The sequence below is a fragment of the Rhipicephalus sanguineus genome, chromosome 7 (assembly GCF_013339695.2).
Source record: "Rhipicephalus sanguineus isolate Rsan-2018 chromosome 7, BIME_Rsan_1.4, whole genome shotgun sequence".
In the NCBI taxonomy this organism is placed as follows: domain Eukaryota; kingdom Metazoa; phylum Arthropoda; class Arachnida; order Ixodida; family Ixodidae; genus Rhipicephalus; species Rhipicephalus sanguineus.
In genome coordinates, this window is record NC_051182.1 from 121459358 (window position 1) to 121471746 (window position 12389).

Genomic DNA, 12389 nt, shown 5'->3' on the forward strand with positions numbered 1-12389 from the left:
TTACAAAGCAGATCTGCGTAACACACGTCTTCAAGCTTCCAAAGCAGTCGCGTAACATACAATTTCGTGCATTTGAGGGGGACAAATGCACGCTGATGGTTGAAAATACAAGGTATTTGATACGAGACGTCCATATCAAAACACGGTGTCAGAAATCGGTAATCTTGCGGGAAAACAATTTCAAGAAACAACAAGTTCTCGAATACGTGACTTCGGTCGGCAAAAAAAAATGTTGCTTTGATGTTAGCTGCCTCTGCTCTATAATATAAATAGAGTACGTGTGGCATATGTATTCTTATTTACAGCTGACTTGAAATGTTAAAATTCTTCACAGGTTTTTGCTAAAATCCCAACCCAGAGAAACTTGTATTATATTTGAGAGTGGTGTATATTACGCCAATATCTTCACTTCAGACGTTTGGCAAGATGCGCTTAGGCAACATTAGTTTTATTATTTATAGAAGATTTATTAGGGCTTTAAATTTGGTACCCGACGTGCTTACTTTTATTGTACAATTTAGGTTAAAAGCTTGTTGTTATAATTTGAAACATTTGCCAAGATTTTACCAGAACTTCTGTCCTGGCGAACCTCATCAAATTAGTATCCTAGTGCGTCTGTTTGCAACGTTTTGAATTGAAGCTTGCTTCTAAACAGTCTTGAACTCGCCCTGCATCCGCCAAACTCTGCCGTGCTAGGGACTCACATTTGCGCAAGACTGGGCAAACACATTGAGCAGAGCAAAGTTCTTGCTTCTCTAGCAATTTAAGGCGGAAACAGTATAGTAGGCAACAACCGCCTCCGGTCACAGATGATGTCAGCCTGTACTGCTACGCAAAATCAGGATTCACTGCCCGACTTGCGTTGGCATGGAAACTATTCTTCGCTTCGTTGCTACAGAGAGAATGGGCAATAGCGGGTGACACCCGAAATTTATTCTGTCAATTTATGTGGCCATTTAGGCTAACTGCCCATTTTTACGTGACGGTATTCATGAGTAAACGAACATACTCTACGTAACGTGTTATGCCTGTAACAACTTGCGATTTTTTATGAAAGCGACATGACTTCCCTCTTGCAGGGCATTTTTTTTTCGTGCTTCTACTTTATCTTTGTGTGCACTTCCTGTCGCACGTTTTATTTTGTAGCCTAGAAAAAGTGTCTCATGCTCACGAGGGCATGAGACAGTTTTTCACTCTAGATAAGGGAAACGTGCCAAAATTCTTAAATGCGGAAATGCTAAACGCTATACTCGTATATCGTAAAAAAAGGCCGAAGCGCAATGTTATTTATGCCATTGCGCCATTAATACACCGCGATTTATACAGTTTCTTTTTCAATGGGAGTTTGCATGTATATGTTCTCATCTGAAAACAGCTAGAAGAAAAGTTGGCCACGCACGGACACAATGAAAATTTTGCATCCGGATAAGTGTTGCACACATCATGCACATTCGGTCTGCTACAAAGGACGAAATATTAGCAGGCATTGAAGAAAGCATAAACACTGAGTTGCATAGTGTAAGGAGCTGTTTTTGGGCCGAGCCCACGTGCTGATGTGAACCTTGTGCCTTTAGAAGGAACACCTTCATGACGTTTTTATCACGATAAAAACTCGTTTTACATTGCCGAAGGTGAGAACGATGGACTAAATAAACAAAAACAATAAACACGGAAGCTTGCGCTATGTCGCGCAAGGCGAAGGCGTTCTATCACAAACTTTGCAAGAATGGCCAAACTCCAAAATAAGGAACTCGCGCTGAAACCGGGCGTCGGCACCCCGCCTCCCCCCCTTTTAAGCACGGGCCCGTCGTCGCTCATGCTCGGCCTGCCCTGTGTCAGGGCCTTCGCGTAGTAATAGCTTTCTCGCCACTGCCCAGGCATTCAGAAAGCGAAAACGCCACAACGACCGGAAAACCGTGTTCGCGCGCGTCGAAAATGTTCATATTTGTTCTGCCCCTCCCGCATGCCGCCATCGCCTTCGCCACTTCTAGAGTTCATTCTATTTTGCCCGTTTCCTGGGCATTTAATTTCTTATCAAATCCATCCCTACTGAAACGTTCCGTATGCCATTCCAATAATTCCGTATGTTTCCGTAAGAATCTTACGGATGTATATGAAAAATATATGGAGAATATACGGAAAACATATGGATTCCGTATAGAAACATATGGAATTATTGGAATGGCATGCGGAGCGTTTCAATAGGGATGCAATGCATGCAAAACATGGGAAAAGAAATAGCTTTCACCTTTTCAAACCGTTGTTTCGGGAGATACACCAGCAGAGACTACATAGGCGGGCATGCCAGCAGCGGCGGCGGCGGATTCACCAGGCTGTGCAGAAGCGAGATACGTTGGGACACGCCGACTCGCTGCTGCTTCACCTTCTGCGAATTTCAGTCTTCTCGGCAATCTTAATCCAAACCAGATTCTCGAGGAGCTCGTCCTTGTCGAGGCTGTGAGTTTTGACGTGCTGCACGGCTAGCTTGCAATTGCGCCGACGACAGCCACCGCCGACGCCCTGGCCACCATGTTGAATTTGCGGCCGGCTGCTGTTTGCATCACGTGGTTTAAGCTAGTGCAGACAAGGTAGTACAGCTTTCCGTGAAGCGGAAAGGCGATCCGTTTTCGCGTGGCGGAAAAATCGGTCTCGGACCGTTTTTTTTTTGTGCCGGGTTCGCCGGCCGCTTAGGCGACGAAGCGAGTGAAGTTCCGGTGAGTTTCGCCGCTTTCGTCACCTTCAAGGCCAAGCATGAACGCGCCTGTCGAGCGTATTACGGATCTGCACGCCGCATTCTTCCACTGCAGCCTCTTCGGCCAAGTATATAAGCAGCTCCCCTCTCGCAGCAGGCAAAGTCTCGCGGTATGCCGCCTCGGCGCGGCGGCGAAAACTGGTTGCGCGCGATGTCTCCTGCAATGGGCGTGGTTTGCCACAGCTGCTGCTCCTGCGCATGAGTTGGTGACCCACCAGCTGTGCGCCTCTCGGTTTCTAGGCAACGGCGCGGCAAGGTTTTTTCTGGGCCGACAGACTTGTCGCGGCGAGCTAGAACAGCTTCGCTGTTCAAACGTCGCATTTGCGTCGTGTCGCATCACAATCGTCCTTGAAGCGCAACTCCTAGGCGGAGTTACTGCAGCGCTCTCTTCATAATTTTACACGTCTCACTACAGTTACCATAGCGGCCAGAACTTGCGTTATATCGTGTATTCATCTGTCAACAGGGTTGAAAATCTGTGTTCGCCCTACCGGCAGGCAGCTTATTTGTCGTTTGCAATCACTGGTAGAGAATGAACAGTGACAGGCCATGATGACATCATTCTTATTTACTTATACCGTACGCCCTCGATTGCGACTGATCACTAGGCATCCATGGAGCCACGTCGTAACAGCCATTAGAAATGAATTTCGCGACGAACGAGTTCTTACGACATGTACGACGCGCTTTGGCAGCATCTGGCCGTTGCGCCAACAAACTCAAGAAATCGATTACTGATATGGTTCGTATTACACTGTATGCGTATTTCATTTTCGCTTGTTGTTCGTGCACTTCTACATCTTATCTATACAACTAAAGCATTTCCTCGTGCGTTTCAACTAATGTTCTTTGCATTTAAATATTCATGGAGCGCCGTCCTGCCATTAGTATTGAATCATCTCGCTCTTTCTATCACTGAAACTAATGCGTTTCTGCGCCTGCCTCGGTCCTGCTGAATTCAAACGCCGAGATAGCCTGCCTTGCGACGACAATAATTTAGGGCGGCAACCTTACGGTGTACTGCGTGGCACTCTCAATCAGACGACACAAGCTTTCAGTGGTGTATCGGCATTGTCATCAGCTTGTTAGTGCATACACTCGTGAGTTTTTGCCTTTGACCCCTGGGCCCCTAGAAATTAAAGAACGTAAACCACCGTTGGTGCAAAATAAAAAAAAAACGCAGACCAGTTCACAAAATAAGGCAAAACGAGTGCGAAAGAACTCTTGGCTTCGCTCTATCTCATACTTCATGTTGCCGATTAAAAACAGATATGGCGAACTGTCCTTTGTGGCGAACAGCGCTTGTTTAGATAATAATAATATCTGGGGTTTAACGTCCCAAAACCACGATATGATTATGAGAGACGCCGTAGTGGAGGGCTCCGGAAATTTCGACCACGCCACCCTTATGAAAATGGTGATGTCCTGGAAGTGTACTGTATGGTTCCCCGAGGCAGCATGAGGACACAACCTGTATGTCTCCCAGATGTCGCGATTTGGCCGCCTACTTTATGTGTCCTCCAAGTGTCCGTCCTGTATGTGTCCCATTTGTGACCGTCCTGTATGTATCCGATATGTAACCGTCCTTTATGTCTCCCAGATGTCGCGATTTGGCCGCTGACTTTCTGTCTCCTCAAAGTGTCCATCCTGTATGTGTCCTATAAGTAGCCACCTTTTACGCAGACCAGAAATTAGGCCATTGCATTGCCTGTATGATGCGGCATATTACGGCTGCTATAATTTGGATGTACACGCATACAAAACTCTGCAATATTACTCATTTATTATCACTTACAGTGTACAGATTAGAGCACTTCATAGACAATATTCAAACTGGCAACGTACATATGTCGGCAGTTGAAGAAAAATAAGATTAACAGATCAGCCTCAACACATCATTAACATTTTAAAAGGTTTAACTTGTTCTGCATCTTTTTTGGTAATGAAGAGTACATTCATTTCTGAAAAATGCAAAAACAAATGTTTTAAGAAACTCATCATGACAGCAATTTATGACCAAGAGGCACTTCCCAAGGCATTGTAAACACTATGGGCTTCTTAGATAAGCTTTGCACACCTAAGTGTATCAGAGTGACTTGTTGGGCTTCATGGGTTAATTACAAATGTATGCAACCTTCTAGAGTGGAAGAAGTGGAACAATCATAACTTCACATCAAACTCAGAATAAATACACAAATAAAAAATACTGCAATAAATGAGGAATGTGACAAACGTCAGTGCGCTACCCAGAGCTGCTCACAATAAATGCATGCTAAAATTAAATACTGCAATAAATTAGGAATGTGGCAAACACAACATCAGTGCACTACCAGAGATGCGTGGTTGGCACCAAAATGCCATACTTAGCATGCATAATTTAAAGCAAACTATAGCCCACACAATAGTAGTACACTGTAAGTCACCCTTGACTGCTGAACCGGAGGTCACGCGGTCAAATCCCGGCCGTGGTGGCCACATTTTCGATCGAGGAAGAAATGTTTGAGGCCCATCTACTTAGATTTAGGTGCACCTTATAGAACCCAGGTGGTAGAAATTTCAGGAGCCCTCCACTACGACATCCCTCATAATCATATTGTGGTTAAATCCAAACACTTATTATTACTATACTTCAAACAACTAAAGCAAGCAGACAAAATAGTGTAGTTTAAAAAATGTCGCCACCATTCACCTCCCAATGCCGAGACTTACATTTCAATATTTCAGAATGCCTTCTGTAAGTTATCATTAACAAAGTTAAATATGATTACGCATCATAGCAGGACATCACATGATTGCACTTAGAAAATGAATTTCCGGAAGACAATGGAATATGTATGATTAGAAAAGCATTATTGCAGTTCCCCCTGCAATAATGCCCTCGTGGCGCTGCAGGTATTTGTACAAATAAAATAAAAAAATTGACTCTGATGAAAAAAAATATTACAAAATGTACGGTGAATATTAAGGTGAAAATAAAATAGTGAATTGATGCACTACTGCCTTAATATAAAATTGAAAGTTCAATTTTAAAAATGATAACTGCACATAATATATGAATTAAAACATGACACACGAGTCGAGAAAGCCGCTCACTCAATAGATTTTGAAAAGACAAAATACAAAGCTAAGGAAGCAGCATTGACACATTCAGGATTGTGCTTTATGGTTGCATTAAAATTCAGCCCTGGGAAAAACATGAAAACCAACTTTGCAGGTAAGTTATGTGTCCATGGGGACACAAAGTAAGACATTACGGCTGTCAGCCGCCCAATTAACTAAGATTAAATCATGAAATTTTTAGTGAATACAGCAAGCGGGCATCTTTGTATTGAAAAGTTGGAGGCAGTCGTGTTTCTACACAGTTCCACTTGGAAGAATTCTTCTAGCATGTCTGTGCCGCGAGATATCCCGTTGCGAAGTTTAATTGTGATTTGCATGATACAAGGTGGTGAGGATCAGCAAAATATTACTCCCTGGTGTGACGAGCAGTCACTGCTTGCTATCACCAGCCCGCAGGAAAAGGGTAACCGTTATCATGTTTGCCTATGCCTTCTACCCGCTGTAACATTAAACCTGGCACATCAGGGAGGAGCTTTGTGCCAGTGCTCAAGGTCCTGCATGTGTAATGATGCACGCCGGAATTAAACTTTGCAGCAGCATATCTGAGCCCAGACATGCTAGAAGAATTCTGCGAAGTGGAATCGCGTAGAAATGCAGCTGGCTCAAACTTCTTAATACATACATGCCCGCTTGCTGCAGTCACTAAAAAAGTTCATTATTAAATATCAGTTAATTGCCCGGCTGACAGTGATAACTATTGTCCCACTTTGTGTCCCCCTGGATAATAACTTATCTGCAAAGGTGGCTTTGACGTGACTTACAGTGCGGACTTTTTTATAAGAAAAACAAAAAGCTTAATTTTGAACACCCTCTACATGTGAGCTACTTGAATACAGCAAACAGGTGGTTGAAGTGGCCACTCCGCTGTTCTCAGTGCAGTTCCCCTTGTACAGGAAACAGAAGCCATGCGCAGCTGCTGTACATCAGCAACGAACTTGTCCATGAGCCACCATTGATGACAGGCTTGTCCGGATTTCTTTCACACTCACTTTGTACAAGGAGCACGTATAGGCTGCAATGGAAACAACAAAATAACAATTTAGTGACACTAGTGTCTGTTAGCAAAGCTGAATTCCTCACACGTTCTTTTTTAATTGATCTGGAACATTGTTTTAGACAAGTTTAAAACAAGCAGGACGTGCAGAAACTAGAGAAGTTACAAGAAAAACGTGTTTGATGCATTCTTGGTGAACACAGTCGCAACCTTATGAAAGTATATGGAATTTCCACATCGCAGATGTGGCAAAAATATGCTTGAATATTGTTCCTCCATAATGCAGGGTGCGCTAGGGTGTGCTTTCTCTACAGTACATTCGTACCCTGAAGCCTAAAAAAAAAGACATAAGGAGTAGTGACGAAATGTTTCACAAGAGCTTAACATGCAGTATGCTCCCGTCATGCTGGAATTGTTCTTAGTTCTGTGTGGGTATAGATGCAGTGCACGGCCACCATATTCAGTGGCACCTGACTCCACTCAGTGAGGTATACATAAAAGGAATGCTCCGAAATAAATGCAGTAAAATGCGTATTGTGGAAGAACTTTTTATGCTTTTGATGTCGAGGATCTAACCTTACCATTTTAGCTTGCTCACGTACTAACGCAACGTTACAGCTCTTAGGAAAAGATGCCCCCTGTTTGCTGTATGTGTCAACCACGTGTAATTGAAAGTTCTGTGCGTGAGTAATATCATTGGCTGCTATCGGTAAATTCTGTTCTTGCAGCTAGCCAAACCTATGTGTGAGTATGCATTCACACAGGCACATTTGTATTCCTGTAGCTATATTATGATACTTATACGATGTGTTCCTTAAAGGGAATGCAATGCAATATGCACCATATGAATATTTTATTTATTGCACAAAAGCACAATAGCACTGCACATACATGACATTATGCACATTCATCATGTATCCATTGCAGGTAACATGTAAAATTAAATTATGTCTGCTTGCAAACACAGCTAACGTAGCTTTCTTCAGGCTGCTCACATTGGGATGATTATATAATGTCAGAAATTGGTTTCCCTCTACTACTGTGTGCTGCTAAATTGCGGTCATTAGTTTCAATGATTCTGGTTGGCTAAAAAAGCAATACTCCTCACTAATGCATCACAGGCTGTCTAATGGCCATGTGGAGAAAAAGGTGGAAATGCTAAGACTTACAAGGCACCAATCTTGAACCACATGCCATTCCAATAAAGCATGCAGGCTTCTGCAACAATCTCTGGCAACCAGAATCCTGGAAGCTATTGACCACAATTTAGCAAATACACAATAAACATTCGATGAACTTTATTTCTGAAGTTGTATAATTGTTTCAATGCCAACAGCGTGAAAAAACACAGTCTAGATTTGTTGTGTTCTCAGATACAATACATTGTCTAATTTTACATTTGAACAGCAACACATGCATGACTTATGCATGCATACCGTGAAGTATGTATAACATTATTGTGAGTTGTGAGCAATAAATAAGATATTCATATGTTGCACATACCACGGATCCTTTTTAACATCTGTAGCGCATGCCTAGAGAATTTACTTTATCCGATAGACCGTTAAGCTTTTCATCTATCAGAAAATGTCACTGGAGGTGGCGGTACAAGCTGTTTATAATGTTCGTACCCGTACAAGTAAGTGTTTAGCGAAGTTTTAACGCCAAGGTGGGGCGAGGCGCATACAATTCTTAATAACCAGAACAAAATAACAAAAGCCAAACACGACAGAAACAAGCAGAATAAAAAAAAGTTGTGCTCGAACGCGTGGACTGATGCTCGAATTAGCGCTTGCACTGTTTAGGTGCGACAATTCTGCCCCAAATAGACATGAAGGATTCGCTGGAGTACAGTTCAAGTTTAACGTACGGCTTAACACACACGGGTGCCGGCCGCATCAGGCAACCTATGTTGCGGGTGAAAACATCGGCCGAATTTGACGAAACAGGCTGTATGAACACCTAAGCGTAAGTTCAAGCTTCGCGAGCCGTACCTAAGACGAAGCAACATGCTATTTCAAGATCACGGACACGCATCAACCCGAGTATCACGGCAGTTTAAAGATACGTGCCAGCGGGGATGCATACACATGCACACGTTTGACCACCCGCAAGGAGGAAAACACATCTCTCTGATAGTAGTCAAAACATTGCTATTATAACGATCCTGTAGCTATTGAAAAGAGTACGCGCAGCATATGGAACTGCCGTAGAAGAGTTCAGTGCGCTAAAAAAGTGAGCATGAATTACTAACAGGTCCAAGCATACGCGCCTTAGGCACGATCGACGCTTACAGCTAACAAACGCCGTCTTCGCCCATCTATTAAGCCAAATAGTAGTTTACCGCGAGCGGGGCCACCCTCCAACACCACTGCCGACAGAGGAAGGCACCGCCACAACTCTGTTCAAATCCCCCGCCGAATCACAGCCGCGCATGCGCACTCTAGTTTACGCGTCAAACAAAAGAAAAAGCTCGCCCGCGCTTAAAATCACACAAACGTGCCTTGATCCTGGTGAAATGATAGACACAAACAAGCTCGCTACGTTAATAAAAGCTCATTTATCGTCTACTGGTTAAGAAAAACTTGGTTAACGGCGTTATTATCGCGCTCTCGGTGGTAACCAAGCGCTGACAGCAGCAACGTGGTACATATCTGGTGAGTGCTCCACGATATGAAGCAGCCGGTCTTCGCTTGAGTATAGCGCATCTTCGTATTAAGCAGCACCGGCAGAACACACAGGACGAGCACAAGGCGCAAGCACACTTCAAACAAGGGAAAAATTCACTCAAACTCGGCCTGCTCGGCCCTTCGCGACGCGGCGAGGCGACGTGCAGCAACCGCAAAACAAGAAAAAGTGATACCACGTGGTATCAGCACAGAATACTTATACTACCATTTACAGAAGGGAAACTGTACCTTTGACAGTGCAACGGAAATAAGGGTAGCGGTGGCGTTGTGAACTAAAGTATCCGACCAAGGGATGGCGCTGCGAAAACTATCATCATCATTGCGTTGAGGCAATATGGCTGCCGCATTGCTGGCGGGTGCGGGTGGTCGCGGTGCGCGCCCGCTGGTTCTGGGCGTTTATTCACTCCTGTCCGGGGGTTGTATTCGCGCGCGCGGCAGCCTATCGTTACTACTAATATTTCCGTTACGTCGCCAGGTGACCGAAAGGCCTCAACTGGCAAAAAACACGCCAAGCAAGTAAACTTCCATTGTTTATTGGCAATCGTGAATGTAGCAGTATACATGTAAACAAGCAGCACTGTCAGTTAAAGAGTTGAACAATATATACAAGAAACAGAAATATCCATCTGCTTAATAAAATTGCCAGCTGAAACTGAGCAACTCTATGTCTCTTGGCTCGTTCAGCATACCTCTTATAGTACGCAGAACGAAGCGTCAGCCGATACAATTTACGATGGGTGACCCTTGCACAGTACTTGCGTACAGTGCTGCCCGTCCTCTTTCTCACTTACACATGCGCGTTTGACGATTTGAGCGGTAATAAACAAACAGCATCAAAGCTCGCAAAGATGCAGTGCCAGTAAGATTAGCCTCAGCCCGACGTACTATTTTGACAACACATTGGCGAGACCCACTCGGCGCTGAAAAAAAAAAGTGGAACCACACTGTTGTGCTAGCTATTCCTGTACATAACGTGTTCTCGTTATTGTGCTCAATATCCTTGTGTTCGTGCCTGCGCGCCGATCTTTTTACGATGAATTCCGACCATTTAGCTCAACTTTCAGTTCAGCTAAGCGCGTGTGTTCTGGGAAAACACCATTTACGGTATCACGTTGAAAAGGAAACTTGGTTCATGTTTCAAAAGAGGTTGCAGTGACAAACACTTCAGTTGAGTAACTGTTGGCGAATAAGGAAAGCCTTAGCCTGAATCCAACATTTCAGCAAGTGAACATTCCTGTAAAGGTTGTCATGGAAGACAAGTTTCGAAAAGTGAGCTACCCTTGCTCGCCCACTGTTTATCAACTGACGTATGTGATAGCGGATGCCTGCGCGTGTTCCTGAAAGCACTCATTTATAAATAAAAAAGAATGATGTACCAGTGGACAGCACCGACAATAGACTGCACATGATGTGTGCGCGCACAATAGAGACATTTGGAACAGTAGTATACTAGACAGCTAGGAAGTGCTGGAAGTAATAGTAGCAATGTTGGAAAAATGGGCAGTGAGTAATCATTTCTGTCAAATGTGTATAATTAGCTTCTTTGTTTAATTGCTATGTTTCGCACTGAAAAATAAATTAGTCCATTTTTTGTGGTGCCAATGGTGCATAGTCGTGAAAGACACTGCTTAAACGATGGACGATTGCAGAAGCTGAATTTACATTTTCATTCTTCACTACCTCCTAACTGTCTGCCTCACTCTTAACACGGGTGTCACACAAAACTAATAAGGCGGCAATAGGGGCTAGATGGCATGTCTTCATGCTTGTGATGCGCTGCAGGTAGACACGGACCAGAAAAAACGAGAACAACACAGGGTGATGCGCAACACCTTGTGCTGTTCTCGTTTTTTCTGGTCCGTGTCTACCTGCAGCGCATCACAAGCATGAACACAAAACTAGCCTTTTTTGGATATATAGCTCACGCCAATATCAAAGAAATAGCAGTTATTACACATTCAAATCTTCAACATGCACAAACACTGGCCAACTCTATTGAACTCTGTATCTATTGAGTGCACTCATTTATTTTTCTGTTAAAAATAAACATACTTTTAAAAACTCCGTGTCATGTGTCAGGTCTGTTATCTAGAACAAATATTATTTGCTACTTGTCTGTGGTTCCACTTCACATACAAAACAAATTGCTTGCACAAATGCGACGGTGCTGTACCCTCTTTTCTGGATGCGGCTGTTTACATATCATCCCATTAATGTATTGGCGAAGTTCATTGAATAAAACTAAAGACTAAATTTTCAAATGCTTTACAAATTCAACAGCCTGTTTCATAAAACACTGCCCAAAATATCCTTATGCACATTCTCTATTCTCCTACTTCCAACATTATTCCAGAGTAGCGACCCGGAAACTATTCTCCAGGTGACCACTACACGAAATGCCTTGTTTAATGAAGGCACGAGTGTTTGCACACAGTTTTCTATTTTAGAACCTTCACAATGTCCCTCCCTACAAGCAATCGGTGCACGTACATAACTCTTTGTTTCAGCACTACTGTAGCTTTCCCTGCCATTGCTTTCCAACAGCCTCCACAATTGCAGCAAACTATATTCACTAGGAAGAACAAGTGCTGCTAAATGTACACTACTTACTGGCCCACTTGCTACCAAGTTACATGTGATACTCTATGCAAAGTTTCACACGTAGATTAAAGTACAGTATGTGCACCCCATCACATGCACTATCCAAGAAATTTGAAGCCAGCACATTTCCTCTAAACTGAGTAATTCATGAAGCAAGAAGCAATAATTTGTGGACCCAATTTCGTACTGCTTCAACATGCCGTACACTATCACTGCTTTTCAGTATAAGGCT

The 12389-nt window shown here is 43.5% G+C and overlaps 1 long non-coding RNA gene across 3 annotated transcripts in view; it reads right to left on the minus strand.

Annotated features, from left to right (window-relative positions):
* The window catches only part of LOC119399818 (uncharacterized), a 73443-nt gene that overhangs the window by 34735 nt on the left and 26319 nt on the right, over positions 1-12389 (minus strand). The window lies entirely within an intron of this gene.